The following is a 13,609-nucleotide window of genomic DNA, read 5'->3' as shown; positions in this document are numbered from 1 at the left end:
CATTCTGGGCGTTTAACGCCAGGATGGCACAAGAGGGAAGATTTTGTTTTTAATTCAAATCTTTTTCAAATTTTCATAATTTTTCGAAATCAAATCTTTTTCAAATCATATCTTTTCAATCATATCTTTTCAAAATCAAATCCTTTCCATTTTTTTTACTATTTTCGAAAATCCTTGCTAACAATTAGAGATTTGATTCAAAAATTTCTTCCTTGTTAAGAAAGGTTCAATAATTGAATTTTAGAATCATATCTTTTAAATTTCTTGTTAGTCAAGTAATCAACTTTAATTTTAAAAATTTCTTTTTTTAAATTGATTTTCAATCATATTTTCTCAATCATATCTTCTCAACCACATCTTTTTCAAAAATGATTTTCAATCATATCTTCTCAATCACATCTTTTTCAAAAATAATTTTCAATCATATCTTTTTGATTTCTTATTTCAAATTTTTTTCAAAATCACTTAATTACTTTCTCAATTTTAATTTTCGAAAATAATTTACCAAATTTTCAAAATTTCTTTTAATTATTTCAAAATCTTTTTAATTAAATTTCGAAAATTCTTCCCCCCTTCTCACCTCTTTTATTTAAAGACTAACACTCTTCCTCAATGTGCAATTCGGACTCCCTCTCTCTATAAGTTCGAATTCTCTCCTCTCTACCTCCTCCTTCTATTCCTCTTTTCCTCTGACACCTAAAGGAATCTCTATACTGTGACATAGAGGATTCCATACTTTCTTTTCCTCTCTTTTATATGAGCAGGAGCAAGGACAAAGGCATTTTTGTTGAAGCTGATCCTGAACCTGAAAGGACCTTGAAGAGAAAGCTAAGAGAAGCTAAAGTACAACTCTCTATAGAGGACCTAACAGAAATTTTCAAACAAGAAGAAGACATGGCAGCCGAAAACAACAACAATGGCAACAATGCAAGGAAGGTGCTTGGTGACTTTACTGCACCTACTCCCGACTTCTATGGGAGAAGCATCTCTATTCCTGCCATTGGAGCAAACAACTTTGAGCTTAAGCCTCAATTAGTTTCTCTAATGCAACAGAATTACAAGTTTCACGGACTTCCATTAGAAGATCCTCATCAGTTTTTAGCTGAATTCTTGTAAATCTGTGACACTATTAAGACCAATGGGGTTGATCCCGAAGTCTACAAGCTTATGCTTTTTCCCTTTGCTGTAAGAGACAAAGCTAGAATATGGTTGGATTCACAATCTAAGGAAAGCCTGAACTCTTGGGAAAAGCTGGTCAGTTCTTTTCTAGCCAAATTCTTTCCACCTCAAAAATTGAGTAAGCTTAGAGTGGAAGTCCAGACCTTCAGACAAAAGGAAGGTGAATCCCTCTATGAAGCTTGGGAAAGATACAAGCAATTGATCAGAAGGTGTCCTTCTGACATGCTTTCAGAATGGAGCATCATAGGTATCTTCTATGATGGTCTGTCTGAACTGTCCAAGATGTCATTGAACAGCTCTGCTGGAGGATCTTTTCATCTGAAGAAGACACCTGCAGAAGCTCAGGAGCTCATTGAAATGGTTGCAAATAACCAATTCATGTACACTTCTGAAAGGAATCCTGTGAATAATGGGACAAATCAGAAGAAAGGAGTTCTTGAGATTGATACTCTGAATGCCATATTAGCTCAGAACAAAATATTGACTCAGCAAGTCAATATGATTTCTCAAAGTCTGTCTGGAATGCAAGCAGCAACTGGCAGTACCAAAGAAGCTTCATCTGAAGAAGAAGCTTATGATCCTGAGAACCCAACAATGGAAGATGTGAATTATATGGGAGAATCCTATGGAAACACCTATAATCCTTCATGGAGAAATCATCCAAATCTCTCATGGAAGGACCAACAGAGGCCTCAACAAGGCGTCAACAACAGTAATGGTGGAAGAAATAGGTTTAGCAATAGCAAACCTTTTTCCATCATCTTCTCAGCAACAGACAGAGAATTCTAAGCAAAGCCACTCTGACTTAGCAACCATAGTCTCTGATCTAATTAAAATCACTCAAAGTTTCATGACTGAAACAAGGTCCTCCATTAGAAATTTAGAGGCATAAGTGGGTCAGCTGAGTAAAAAAGTTACTGAACTCCCTCCTAGTACTCTCCCAAGCAATATAGAAGAGAATCCCAAGAGAGAATGCAAGGCCATAAACACGTCCCACATGGCCGAATGCATAGAGGAGGGAAAGGCAGTGATTTCCACTGAGGAAGACCTCAATGGACGTCCACTGGCCTCCAAGGAGTTCCCTAATGAGGAATCATGAGAATTTAAGGCTCATACAGAGACCATAGAGATTCCATTGAATTTACTTCTGCCATTCATGAGCTCTGATGAGTATTCTTCCTCTGAAGAGGATGAAGATGTTACTGAAGAGCAAGTTGCTAAGTACCTTGGACCAATCATGAAGCTTAATGCCAAGTTATTTGGTAATGAGACTTGGGAGGATGAATCCCCCTTGCTCACCAAAGAACTGGATGACTTGACTAGGTAGAAATTACCTCAGAAGAGACAGGATCCTGGAAAGTTCTCAATACCTTGTACCATAGGTACCATGACCTTTGAGAAGGATCTATGTGACCTGGGGTCAAGTATAAACCTCATGCCACTCTCTGTGATGGAGAAGCTAGGGATCCTTGAGGTACAAGCTGCAAGAATCTCACTAGAGATGGCAGACAATTCAAGGAAACAAGCTTATGGACTTGTAGAGGATGTCTTGGTAAAGGTTGAAGGCCACTGCATCCCTGCTGATTTTATAATCCTAGACACTGGGAAGTGTATGGATGAATCCCTCATCCTTGGCAGACCCTTCCTAGCCACAGCAAAAGCTGTGATTGATGTTGACAGAGGAGAATTGGTCCTTCAAGTGAATAAGGACTCCCTTGTGTTTAAAGCTCAAGGATATCCCTCTGTAACCATGGAGAGGAAGCATGAAAAGCTTCTCTCAATGCAGAGTCAAATAGAGCCCCCACATTCAAACTCTAAGTTTGGTGTTGGGAGGCCATCGTCATGCTCTGAGTATCCGTGAGGCTCCATGAGAGTCCACTGTTAAGCTAATGACATTAAAGAAGCGCTTGTTGGGAGGCAACCCAATCTTTACTTATCTATGTTAAATTTCTATTTTCCATTGTTATTTTATATTTTCTGTAGGTTGATGATCATGTGAAGCCACAAAAACAACTGAAAAAGCAAAAACAGAATGAAAAATAGTATTAAAAGAAGCACACCCTGGAGGAGAAGCTTACTGGCATTTAAACGCCAGTAAGGGTAGCAGAATGGGCGTTAAACGCCCAGTCTGGCACCATTCTGGGCGTTTAACGCCAGAAATAGGCACCAGACTAGCGTTTAACGCCAGAAATAGGCACAGAGCTGGCGTTTAACGCTAGAAAAGGGAGAAAAGCTGGCGTTAAACGCCAGAAATGGGCAGCAGACTGGCGTTTAACGCCAGGATTGGCAATCAAGGAGGCGTTTACATGCCAACATGGTGCAGGGATGAGAAATCTTTGACACCTCAGGATCTGTGGACCCCATAGATTTCCCACCTACCTCATCTCTCTCTCTTCTTCACACATTCCTATAACACCCTTCCCTAAAAATCTCTTCACCAATCCACATCCATCCATCATAAACCCCACCTCACCATTCAAATTTAAACCACTTTCCCTCCCAAACCCACCCATACATGGCCAAACCCTAACCCTATCTCCACTCCTATATAAACCCATCTTCACTCCCTCATTTTCACACACCATACACACTACTTACCCCCCTTGGCCGAACCACTAAACCCCCTCCATCTCCCCTATTTCCTCTTCTACTCTCTTCTTTCTTCTTTTTCTCGAGGACGAGCAAACTTTCTAAGTTTGGTGTGGTAAAAGCGTTACTTTTGTTTTTCCATAACCATTTATGGCACCAAAGGCCGAAGAAACCTCTAGAAAGAGGAAAGGGAAGGCAAAAGCTTCCACCTCCGAGTCATGAAAGATGGAGAGATTCATCTCAAGGGTGCATCAAGACTACTTCTATGAAGTTGTGGCCAAGAAGAAGGTGATCCCCGAGGTCCCCTTCAAGCTCAAAAAGGATGAATATCCGGAGATCCGACATGAGATTCGAAGAAGAGGTTGGGAAATTCTCACCAACCCATTCAACAAGTCGGGATCTTAATGGTTCAAGAGTTCTATGCCAATGCATGGATCACCAAGAACCATGATCAAAGTGTGAACCCGGACCCAAGGAATTGGCTCACAATGGTTCGGGAGGAATACTTAGATTTCAGTCCGGAAAATGTAAGGTTAGCATTCAACTTGCCCATGATGCAAGGAGATGCACGCTCCTACACTAGAAGGGTCAACTTTGATCAAATGTTGGACCAAGTCCTCATAGACATTTGTCAAGAGGGCGCTCAATGGAAGAGAGATTCAAGAGGGAAGCCGGTTCAACTAAGAAGGCATGACCTCAAGCCCATGGCTAGGGGATGGTTGGAGTTCATCCAACGCTCAATCATTCCCACTAGCAACTTGTCTGAAGTTACTATAGACCAGGCTATCATGATCCATAGCATCATGATTAGAGAGGAAGTAGAAGTTCATGAGGTTATATCCCTAGAACTCTACAAGGTGGCGGATAAGTCCTCTACTTTGGCAAGGTTAGCCTTCCCCCATCTCATTTGTCACCTCTACAATTCAGCTAGAATTGACATAGAGGAAGACATCCTCATTGATGAGGACAAGCCCATCACTAAGAAAAGGATGGAGCAAACAAGAGAACCTCACCAAGAGCATGAGGAAATTCTTCATCATGAAATCCCTGAGATGCATCAAGGGATGCATTTTCCTCCACAAAATTATTGGGAGCAAATCAACACATCCCTAGGAGAATTAAGTTCCAATATGGGACAACTAAGGGTGGAGCACCAAGAGCATTCCATCCTCCTCCATGAAATTAGAGAAGACCAAAGAGTCATGAGGGAGGAGCAACAAAGGCAAGGAAGAGATATTGAGGAGCTCAAACACTCCATAAGATCTTCAAGAGGAAGAACAAGCCGCCATCACTAAGGTGGACCCGTTCTTTAATTTCCTTGTTCTTATTTTTCTGTTTTTCAAAAATTATGCTTTATGTTTTATTTATGTTTGTGTCTTATTACATGATCACTAGTGTCTAAGTGTCTATGCCTTAAAGCTATGAATGACCTATGAATCCTTCACCTCTCTTAAATGAAAAATGTTTTAATTGAAAAAGAAAAAGTACATGAATTTTGAATTTCAAAATAGTTTAATTATTTTGATGTGGTGGCAATACTTTTTGTTTTTCTGAATGAATGCTTGAACAGTGCATATTTTTTAATTTGTTGTTTATTAATGTTAAAATTGTTGGCTCTTGAAAGAATGATGGAAAAGGAGAAATGTTATTGATAATCTGAAAAATCATAAAATTGATTCTTGAAGCAAGAAAAAGCAGTGAAAAGCTTGCGAAAAAAAATGGCGAAAAGAAAAAAAAAAGAAGAAAAAGAAAAAGCAAGCAGAAAAAGCCAATAACCCTTTAAACCAAAAGGCAAGGGTAAAATAAAAAAAGGATCCAAGGCTTTGAGCATCAGTGGATAGGAGGGCCCACAGGAATAAAATCCTGGCCTAAGCGGCTAAACCAAGTTGTCCCTAACCATGTGCTTGTGGCGTGAAGGTGTCAAGTGAAAAGCTTGAGACTGAGCGGTTAAAGTCGTGGTCCAAAGCAAAAAGAGTGTGCTTAAGAGCTCTGGACACCTCTAATTGGGGACTTTAGCAAAGCTGAGTCACAATCTGAAAAGGTTCACCCAGTATGTGTATGTGGCATTTATGTATCCGGTGGTAATACTGAAAAACAAAATGCTTAGGGTCACGGCCAAGACTCATAAAGTAGTTGTGTTCAAGAATCAACATACTGAACTAGGAGAATCAATAACACTATCTGGATTCTGAGTTCCTATAGATGCCAATCATTCTAAACTTTAAAGGATAAAGTGAGATGCCAAAACTGTTCAGAAGCAAAAAGCTAATAGCCCCGCTCATCTAACTAAGACTGATCTTCCTAGATGTTTTTGGAATTAATTGTATATTCTCTTCTTTTTATCCTATTTTATTTTTAGTTGCTTGGGGACAAGCAACGATTTAAATTTGGTGTTGTGATGAGTGGATAATTTATACGCTTTTTGGCATGATTTTTAGGTAGTTTTTAGTATGTTTTAGTCACTTTTTATTATATTTTTATTAGTTTTTAAATAAAAATTACATTTCTGGACTTTACTATGAGTTTGTATGTTTTTCTGTGATTTCAGGTATTTTCTGGCTGAAATTGAGGGACCTGAGCAAAAATCTGATTCAGAGGCTGAAAAAGGACTGCAGATGCTGTTGGATTCTGACCTCCCTGCACTCGAAGTGGATTTTCTGGAGCTACAGAAGCCCAATTGGCGCGCTCTCAATTGAGTTGGAAAGTAGACATCCTGGGCTTCCCATCAATATATAATAGTCCATACTTTGTTTGAGATTTAATGTCCCAAACTGGCGTTCCAAGTTAGCATAAAAATTCTGGCGTCACAATGCCAGAACTGGTATAAAAGCTGGAGTTAAACGCTCAAACTGGCACCAAAGCTGGCGTTTAACTCCAAGAAAAGTCTCTACATGTGAAAGCTTCAATGCTCAGCCCAAGCACACACCAAGTGGGTCCGAAGGTGGATCTCTGCATTAATTACTTATTTCTGTAACCCTAGGCTACTAGTTTTCTATAAATAGGACCTTTTTCTATTGTATTTCCACCTTGGAATCTTTTGTTCATCTTTTGATCTCTTGATCACGTTTTGGGGGCTGGCCTCACAGCCATACCTAGACCTTTTATTCTTATGTATTTTTAACGGTGGAGTTTCTACACCCCATAGATTAAGGTGTGGAGCTCTGCTGTTTCTTATGAATTAATGCAAAGTACTATTGTTTTTCTATTCAACTCAAGTCTATTTCTTCTCGAAGATATTCATTCGCACTCAAGAACATGATGAATGTGATGATTATGTGACACTCATCACCATTCTCACCTATGAACGCGTGCCTGACAACCACTTCCGTTCTACATGCAAACAAGCTTGAATGTGTATCTCTTGGGTTTTTGATCTAAGATTGGAACCTTCGTGGTATAGGCTAGAATTATTGGCGGCTATTCCTGAGATCCGGAAAGTCTAAACCTTGTCTGTGATATTCCGAGTAGGATCTGGGAAGGGATGACTGTGACGAGCTTCAAACTCGCAAGTGTTGGGCGTAGTGACAGATGCAAAAGGATCAATGGATGCTATTCCAACATGATCGGGAACCAACAGCTGATTAGCCGTGCGGTGACAGCGCATTTGGATCATTTTCACTGAGAGGACGGGAGGTAGCCATTGACAACGGTGATACCCAACATAAAGCTTGCCATGGAAAGGAGTATGCATGATTAGATGAAGACAATAGAAAAGCATCTTCATACGCTTATCTGAAATTCTCACCAATGAATTACATAAGTATCTCTATCTTACTTTATATTTTATTCATCTTTTAATTATCAATTCTCCGTAACCATTTGAATCCGCCTGACTGAGATTTACAAGATGACCATAGCTTGCTTCAAGACGACAATCTCCGTGGGATCGACCCTTACTCACGTAAGGTTTATTACTTGGACGACTCAGTGCACTTGCTGGTTAGTTGTGTGGAGTTGTGACAAAGGGTTGAGATTACAATTGTGCGTACCAAGTTGTTGGCGCCATTGATGATCACAATTTCGTGCACCACACGTGAAAAGGACCATCGATGCGTATGCGTGACTGACGCGTACGCGTGACGTTCACCACGTGCAGAAAACGCAGAAAATGCTGGGGGCAATTTTGGGCTGAGTTTGGACCCAGTTTTCGGCCCAGAAACATAGACTAGAGCCAGGAGATAACAGAGACTCAACACACATTCACATTACGCATAATTTTAGTCTTAGTTTTGAATCTTAGAGAGAATTCTACTACTTCCTCTAGGTTTTCTTCACATTCTTAGTTTTTAGAGTTTTATGCTTTTGCTTTGGCTGTTGAGAAGAGGTTCCACCTCCTTTGAAGTTTTCATCATTCTAGTTTGTTTCCTTATTCCTTTACTTTTTATTGCCCATTAACCCTGTTCAGATAAGTATGTTTATGATTTTAGGATTTATTAATGCAAAGAACTATTTTTATTTTTAATTGATTTTTAGTTATTGTTTAATTTATCATGTCTTCTTTTTATTCCCTTTACATGCCTGTGAACGTTATATTCATGTCAATGGAGTAGTTTCCTAACTTGATTGGGAGTTGATTAAAAGGAGACCCTTGAGTTGGAATACTCAAGTGTAATTCTAATTAGAAGTTGTTGGCTAACTCTCAAGTCTCTAACTCTAATCCTTCCTTACGAAAGGATTAGGACTCGAGGATAGAGTTGGTTAGTTAGTTACTTGACTTTCCTTTCTTCAGCAAGGCATGACCAAGCAGAACAACAACCTTTTACTATTACACTTGAGAAAATTCAACAAGGATGGAACTTCCAATTAATCTTCTCCCGGTCAAGGCTTTTATCTTCATTATATAAATTCTCTCGCTAATTTTCATTGCATTAATTTACAATTATTTACTTTTCTATTTCTCAACTCAAAAATTTCTCAGAAAACCCCTGACCAATAAACTACATTCTTTTGTCAACTCATTGGGAGATGACCTGGGATTCTACTCCCAGTATTTTTATTCTCAATTTGTGACAATTTTTCAAGATTGATAAGCGGAATTTTCGTCGGTTAAGAACTGTACTTGCAATGCTACTTTTACTAAAATTTCTTAATCGTCAATTTTCCGCTACGTCAGGACCATTAATGACTTTCTTGCATATGGGATGTTATCAGGTTGGTCCACTCAGGGCATAATGTTGTGTCCTATTTGTATGGAGGAAACAAAGGCATTTTGGTTGACTAATGGAAGTAAGAATTCGTGGTTTGATTGTCATTTAAGGTTCTTCGATATTGATCATCCTTTTCGGTGCAACAAAAACTCGTTTAGGAAGAATAAAAATGAACAAGAAGAGACACTAATGAAGTTGAGTGCTTTTCAAGTTTGGCATTGTGTCAGTAGAATAGCAAGGATCGTCGATAATGGGACAAGGTCGATACTTCTGAGATATGACAGGGAGCATAATTGGACGAAACAGAGTATATTTTGGGTGTTGCCTTATTAGAAAGCCAACTTGGTTCGTCATTTTTTTGACGTGATGCACATTGAAAAAATGTGTTTGATAATATGATGCACATCGTAATGGACGATGAGCGAACAAAGGATAATGATAAGGCAATATTAGACTTGGTGGACATTTGTAGGTTGCCAGATCTGAACTTAAAGAGACTTGAGAATGGCCAGTGGGCTACTCATAACTTCTATAATCGTAGCTCCAACAAGAAGACAACACCTTGGCAGCTACTCATAACTTCTATGACCACCCGAATCAAGGATACTATCAACAAGGCGGTAATTATAACCAAGGCGGGAACTATAACCAAGGTTGGCAAGACAACTCCAACCATGGGTGGAGAGATAATTCCACCCAAGACTGGAGAGATAACTCCAACCAAGGATGGAGGGACAACTATAACAGAGGAGGCAGAGACAACCAGGGAAATTAGAGGTGGAAAAATAATAATAATCAGCAGCACCGGAATCAGTAGAGCCCTCCCTATCAATAGTAGAACCAGAACCAGCCTTACAGAGCACCTCACCTAAGGCAGTCCCAATTGCCTCAGGACAACCAACAGCAGGCTCCTCAGATCACTTATTCCCATTCCTCTTCTAATGATGAGATACTTCGTTCTCTTGCACAAGGACAACAAAACATTCAGACTACACTTAATTCTACCATAAATGGTCTGAATGCCACTTTACAAGCTCTCGTTTCCAGGATGGATTCATTCTCCGCTCTCAATAATCAGCCTTCAAGCTCCAGTGAAATTTCTTCTCAACCTCTACCCAATTCCAAAGGTGGAATCAACGCCATCACTTTGAGGTCCAGAACCACACTACAAGAAAGGAATCATGAGGAGCCAAGCTTGCAAGAAAATGCCCCAGTTGAGGACATGGTTGAAGTGGAGGATGTTGAAGAGGAAGATGAAGTACAAGACATGGTTGAAGAAGAAGCAACTCAACCAAGGAATGGAGAACCAAAGGAAGCTGAAGTCATAAGAGACGCCATTCCTATCCCATTTCCACACCTTGCAAGGAAGCCCAGAAAGCAGATGGAACTCGATCCCAAAATGGTAGAAATCTTCAAAAAGGTTGAGGTAAATATTCCCTTTTTTTTATGCAATTCAGCAAATACCTAAATATGCGAAATTTCTAAAAGATTTGTGCATGCATAAGGATAAGATTAATGAATTAGAAACTATTCCTTTAGGTAGTTCTATATCTGCTTTAATGGGGGATATACCTAAAAAATGTAGTGATCCAGGTCCATGCATGGTTAACTGTACCATTGGGGGTGTAATATTTTCTGACTGTATGTGTGATTTAGGAGCGTGCGTGAGTATTATGCCATTGTTTGTATATGATGCTTTCAGGCTCCCTTCCTTAAAAAGGTCGGCAGCTCGTTTTGTTTTAGCAGATAAAAGCATCATCACAGTGGTTGGAATTGCTGAGGACGTGCTGGTGAGCATTAAGGGGCTCACATTTCCCATTGACTTCTATATCTTGGAAATGCCCCCCAATGACTCAGGAAAACTGTCATCCATCCTGCTTGGAAGGCCATTCCTGAAGACTTCAAAGTTCAAGCTGGATGCCTTCTCAGGAACTTATTCTTTTGAGATAGACGGCCGAGCAGTGAGCTTCAACCAGAATGAAGCTATGAAGCATCCTCTGGAAGATCATTCCATCTTCCAGTGCGACATCATTGATGAGACCATGGCTGCAGTTCACCAAGAAGAAGTAGAAGAAATGCACATGGAGCAAGGTCCAAGTGTGGGGAAACCCTCTGAACACAATGAAGACACTTTGCCACCATCACTAGCTCCATATGATCAAGTACCTCACCATGAGTAGAAATTGGAATTGAAGCCCCTTCCACCCCACCTCAAGTATGCTTACCTTGAGGACCATCAGAAGCTCCCAGTCATCATTGCAAGGGAACTCACTTTCCAACAGGAGGAGCAGCTGCTTAGTGTGCTAAGAAGACACAAGAAAGCAATTGGGTAGATCTTGGCAGATATAGTAGGCATCAGCCCTCAAGTTTGTGAGCACCGGATATTTTTAGAAGAGGAAACAAGACCTGTCCGTCAATCCCAGAGGCAACTGAACTCCACCATCTTGGAAGTTGTCAAGAAGGAAGTGACCAGACTGCTGGAAGCTGACATCATCTACCCAATCTCAGATAGCGAATGGGTCAGCCCAGTGCAAGTGGTGCCCAAGAAGTTTGGAGTCACTACAGTGAAGAATGAGCAAGGAGAGCTCATAGCAACTAGAGTGCAAAATTCCTGGAGGGTTTTCATTAATTACAGGCGCCTCAACCAGGCCACTCACAAGGATCACTACCCCCTGCCATTCATTGATCAGATGCTTGATCGTTTGTCAGGTAAATCACACTGCTGCTTTTTAGATGGGTATACTGGATATTTTCAAATTCATATAGCTCCTGAAGATCAGGAGAAAACTACTTTTACATTTCCCTTTGGAATGTATGCATACAAGAGGATGCCTCTTGGCTTTTGTAATGCACTGGCTACGTTCCAAAGATGTATGATGAGCATTTTTTCAGATCTTCTTGAAGACTGTATGGAAGTTTTCATGGATGATTTTAGTGTGTATGGTGATTCTTTTAGCCTTTACTTGGATAGTTTAGCTAGAGTATTAGACAGGCGTGTTAGTTCAAACCTTGTATTAAATTTTGAGAAATGTCATTTTATGGTAAAACAAGGTATTGTTCTAGGCACGTTGTTTCTAATACTGGTATTTCTGTAGATCCAGCAAAGGTTGATGTGATTTCTAGTTTGCCTTATCCCTCCTCCGTGAGGGAAGTCCATTCGTTCCTTGGTCATGCAGGTTTCTATCGGAGATTTATCAAGGACTTCAGTAAGGTAGGATTGCCTTTATCCAGACTGCTGCAGAAGGATGTGGAGTTCGAGCTAAGTGAGGACTGCATGGAAGCGTTTGATAAGCTGAAGATCGCCTTGACTCAAGCTCCGATTGTGAGAGGACCAGACTGGAGCCAGCCATTTGAAATTATGTGTGATGCCTCCAACTATGAAGTAGGATCGGCGCTGGCTCAGCGCGAAGGTAAGGATCCTTTCATAATTGCATATGCTTCTAAGACATTAAACGTTGCTCAATCTAATTACACTACCACTGAAAAAGAGCTTCTGGCTATTGTTTTTGCTCTGGATAAATTCCGAGCTTATTTACTTGGTACTAAGGTGGTAGTGTACTTAGACCATGCAGCTCTAAAATATTTATTAGCTAAAAAAGAGTCCAAACTAAGGCTAATACATTGGATATTATTGCTGCAAGAATTTGATTTAGAAATTAAGGATAGGAGTAGTTCCCAGAATTTAGTGGTGGACCACTTGAGTCGCCTAGAGCACATTAAGAGTGACTCCACTCCTATCAATGATGCTTTTCCATTTGATAGCTTGCACACAATATCTGAAGTAGTTCCTTGGTATGTACCTAAAGCTAACTATCTAGTTAGTCATACATTCCCTCCCAATTTTACTAAGCATCAGAGGGACAAGCTGAAAAGCGAGTCCAAATATTATATATGGGATGACCCATATTTGTGGAGGTATGGTGCTGACCAGATAATTAGAAGGTGTGTGCCTCAATCAGAATTCCAGTCCATTTTAGAGGCATGCCACTCCTTTGAGAGTGGTGGACATTTTGGCCCTCAAAGAACAGCTAGGAAAATTTTAGACTGTGGATTCTGGTGGCCCATTCTTTTTAAAGATGCTACTGCCTTCTGTAAATCTTGTTCCCCATGCCAAAGGTTTGGTAATATATCCAAGAGAGATGAGATGCCCCAACAAATTATGTTGTTCTGTGAGATTTTTTATGTTTGGGGCATTGACTTCATGGGTCCATTATATTCCCAAACTCTAATGGTTTCTCATATGTACTATTAGCTGTTGATTATGTTTCCAAATGGGTGGAAGCAATTCCTACCCATATTGATGATGCTAACACTGTTGTCTCTTTTGTTAGAAATCATATTATCTATCGCTTTGGATCACCGCGAGCAATCGTGAGTGATCAAGGCACTCACTTTTGTAACAGGAGATTAGCAGGTCTACTGAAGAAACACGGCATTGTTCACAAGGTGGCGACTGCTTACCACCCCCAGACTAATGGACAAGCCGAGGTGTCGAACAGAGAGATAAAGCGTATCCTGGAGAAGATCGTCAAGCCTCATAGGAAGGACTGGAGTACCAGGCTACAAGATGCGCTTTGGACATATCGGACAATATACAAGACACCAATCGGGATGAGCCCCTTTCGCCTGATTTATGGAAAAGCTTGTCACCTCTCAGTAGAGGTAGAGCACAAAGCATTCTGGGCGGTAAGAGA

General features: G+C 40.2%; 1 non-coding gene across 1 annotated transcript; it reads right to left on the bottom strand.

Moving 5' to 3' along the window:
- Positions 1-1,299: 1,299 nt before the first annotated feature.
- LOC148550833 (small nucleolar RNA R71) lies at positions 1,300-1,407 on the bottom strand. The gene has a single exon (XR_015893941.1). It is a non-coding gene; the product is annotated as a small nucleolar RNA R71 (small nucleolar RNA).
- Positions 1,408-13,609: the final 12,202 nt, after the last annotated feature.

Source organism: Arachis ipaensis, chromosome B7, assembly GCF_059453495.1.
Source record: "Arachis ipaensis isolate K30076 ecotype BB chromosome B7, ASM5945349v1, whole genome shotgun sequence".
Classification (NCBI taxonomy): domain Eukaryota; kingdom Viridiplantae; phylum Streptophyta; class Magnoliopsida; order Fabales; family Fabaceae; genus Arachis; species Arachis ipaensis.
This window is presented reverse-complemented; position numbering and strand designations above follow the sequence as displayed.